This window comes from Zingiber officinale, chromosome 6B (genome assembly GCF_018446385.1).
Source record: "Zingiber officinale cultivar Zhangliang chromosome 6B, Zo_v1.1, whole genome shotgun sequence".
Taxonomy (NCBI): Eukaryota; Viridiplantae; Streptophyta; class Magnoliopsida; order Zingiberales; family Zingiberaceae; genus Zingiber; species Zingiber officinale.
Window position 1 is genome coordinate 107,769,132 of NC_055996.1, and position 3,624 is coordinate 107,772,755.

Sequence of the window (3,624 nt, forward strand, 5' to 3'; positions counted from 1 at the left end):
ATGGTAATCATAATTTTGCATGCAATCCCCATGCCTAAAAAACTTTATTTCCACTCCCTGCATGTAAAGTATTACTTGTTTCAACTCCCTCATGCAAATATTGATACCTAAATTGTCCCTCAGATTTTTTAGGTACAAAAGTCCAAAATTGAGTACAAAAAGTCTGAAAACGAGTATAATTCTTCTTAAAGTCAGTACTTTATATTAAAAATCGAGTATATTTTCTATCAAAATTATACCTCTTATTTTTTAGGTATAAAAAGTCTAAAAATAAGTATAATTCCTGTTAAATTCAACACTTTACACTATAATCCAGTACTCTATATTAGGATCGAGTATATTTTCTATTGAAATTAACCCATATTTTTTAGGTACAAAAAGTCAAAAATTGAGTACAAAAAGTCCGAAAATGAGTATAATTCTTCTTAAAGTCAGTACTTTATATTAAAAATCGAGTATATTTTCTATTAAATTCAGCACATTAAACTAAAATCGAGTATATTTTGAGGTGAAAAAAGAATCGTACTCAATTTAATAGAAAATATACTAGATTCTAATTTAATATACTGAATTTAAGAGGATTTATACTGATTTTTGGACTTTTTGTACCTAAAAATATCATGGACAATTAGGTAAATATGTTTGATTGGGGAGTGAAAAGAAAGTTTTTCATGGATGGGGACTGCATGTAAAATTGTGTTTATCAATGGGGAGTGCATGTAAATTTATCCGAAGGAAAACAATTTATAAATATCAGTTTTTTCTCACATGCACAGGAAGAGTCCTTTGCAGTTCCCAAGGCCTATATATCTATCGGTCTCAAACAAACCGACGGCTGAGATCCATCTCAGGAAGCGGTGTACGTGGGTCATACAGAACTGTCTAGGTTTCCGTCGAAGGTTCTTTCTTCCCTCCCCGTCTCTTTCTTTCACCTCGACTCTCTCTATATCGTCGTATTTTTGCGATTGCCTCTACGAAAAATTCCTCCGGTGTTGTCGCGTTCTCTTTCAATCCCCAAGACGAAGATGAGGTAGGGCGTCGGAACCTCGTTTTTCTGATTCGTCGGTGTGTTCTTCGCTCAATTTTTGTTGTTGTTGTTGTGTTTTTGTTTTTATCGCATCGGTTTTTAGTTAGGGTTTTAGATTCTTATCGATGATGGTAGGAGGCTAGGAGGATTTTCTGCACGAGGATGACAACAGTGCCATTGGCATCCTTTACTGATTTTTTTCCCCGCATGTCTAACTTCTGGATTAACAAAGTTGTGGCTTTTTTACGTGGAATTTAGTCAGATTCGATTTATTTAATCCTTTTGAGTTTAAAAATTTTCTATTTGCTTGCACGTCTTCTGAAGCGAAATCAAACTATTGGGGCGAACAAAAAGAAATTTGAATTATATGCAGCGAATTACAATTTGATTCTCGTGAGCGTAGAGCTTCTCGTGTTGATCATTTGCGTCTTCTTGTTTCATATCTCGCGAAATCAATTATTTATTTATTTTTTACATAAAAACGATTAAGTTGCATGGTAGAGAAAACCTCACTAATTGAAATTGGAGCAATTATTATTTGGAAGTTTTTCTACTGTTTTTGTTGTTATTTTCTTTGACTGCAGCCGGCATCCATCTACAAAATGGGCTTAAAAATCGGATACTGTTTATATTACAATTGAACTTCCGGATGCAAACGATGTTAAGCTCACATTGCAGCCTGAAGGTCGTTTCTATTTCTCTGCAACCAATGGAGCAGAGAACATTCCATATGAGCTCGATCTGGAGTTGCTTGATAAGGTTGATGTTGATGTAAGTATCAAGAATCTGTTTGATCACACTCAACTCCACTTTTTGACTTCCTAGAGTGACATGAACTACTGCAGGAGAGTAAAACTGCCGTAGGCTTGAGGACCATATGCTACCTCATCAAGAAAGCAGAGAAGAAATGGTGGAGCAGGTTGTTAAAGCAGGAAGGGAAGCCTCCTGTCTATTTGAAAGTTGACTGGGACAAGTGGATTGATGAAGATGATGAGAAGGAAAACAAATGTAATCACTCCTACTTCTGATATTGTTGTTACCATACACTGCAGTAGTAATTGATTTGTGTTTTATTTTTGGAAATTTCACTTCTTGTTTTGTTAATGTTTGTCTGTGCAGTTGGGGGCATGAATTTTGATGACATGGACTTCTCGGTAGGTCAACTTCCCTAAACATGAAGGGAATGTTGATCAATATTCTTTGTGGATTCTCATCTTTGTTTCAATATTTTTACAGAACTTGAATATGGGTGGTGCTGATGATGGGCTTGATGATGAGGATGATGAGGATTTGTTGGCTGATACCGCTGATAAAGATGGAGGTTAGTACTTTATTTGCTTGGCATGCAAAGAGCAACGTTTAAATTATCATCCTGTTACTAACATGCTTCTTTATGATGGAGGTTAGTACTTTGTTTATTATTCTTGTTGAATGCTAACATTCTTCTTTATGCATGAAGCTAGTGGATGATTATTTTGAGCACAACAGGTTCTCTATGTTCTTCCTTCAATACTTATTTAGCTGTTATTATTTAAATCAAAAGGAGGACATGCTATGTCAACGTATTGTTTATAGTTTTTCCTTCCTACTTTGTTTATATTCTTGTTAAATGTTACTAGAAGCTACCTTTGTTTTATGCAGGCAACTAGTGGTTGCTTATTTCGTTGTGCCCTTACTGGAACACTCTTTAGCTTCTAGTTAGTTTGTGGAACTTAATGTTCAAATTGTTGAAATAGGTGACATGGTAGTTCTGGTGTATCGAATTTGTTAAATTGTTTATAATCTGATTGAATGATACAAAGAAACGCTCTTGTTTACACTGTTCCTGGTGTGAATTTATGCTAATTCAATACCTCCACTAATTGCGTGATTCAAATTGACTTGTTGATTGATATTCATCTGATGTTGTTTCTTCAGGTGACGATGAAGATGCTGGAGAAGCCAAGCCAAATGGAGAAGAAAGGGCGGAGAATGCTCAAACTGCAACTACTGGTGAACCTGAAAACAAAGCATGACTACTTATCTAGCAGCCTTGTGATTTTCTTTAAGCCTCTTCGTTTCATGTCTTCTTTCTCGATTATGTCTTTTGTTTTGATGAATGCTTGTAGTTGAGGTTGCAGTAGTAATCATGTATCTTATTAGATTGGAGATTAACAAGTGTAGTAGACATCTTGTTAAAAGCACATCCTGTTTAAATTAAATGCCAAATGCTAGTATTCACATTATTTTGCATGTTTTCATTCCTTTTTACAATTCTACTCGCTGATGAGAATTAGGGGCAGATAACAAACTAACAAAGCCTACGAATTATTGATAGTGTGATTGAAAAACCGTCATCATTGATTATTCTTAAATAATAAATATTTGCCCCTTAGTTACAGTGTGCTAGTTATTTTTGAACGCTCGTCGAGTTCGAACCGTTGATGATGTTGGATTTCTTTTTATGGTCTGTTTGTGCTTTTCTATTTTTGAATTTACTATCCTGACTCATGGAAAAGTGTAGGACTGAGTCGGTATTAGTTGAATTGTAACTTTTATATATATATATATTTGTTTTTATTTTTATTTATTATTTTTTTAATAATCTAAGTATCTCT

The 3,624-nt window shown here is 34.5% G+C and overlaps 1 pseudogene; it reads left to right on the forward strand.

Moving 5' to 3' along the window:
* Positions 1–1,010: 1,010 nt before the first annotated feature.
* On the forward strand, positions 1,011–3,252 carry LOC121988777 (annotated as a pseudogene).
* The last annotated feature ends 372 nt before the right edge of the window (positions 3,253–3,624 follow it).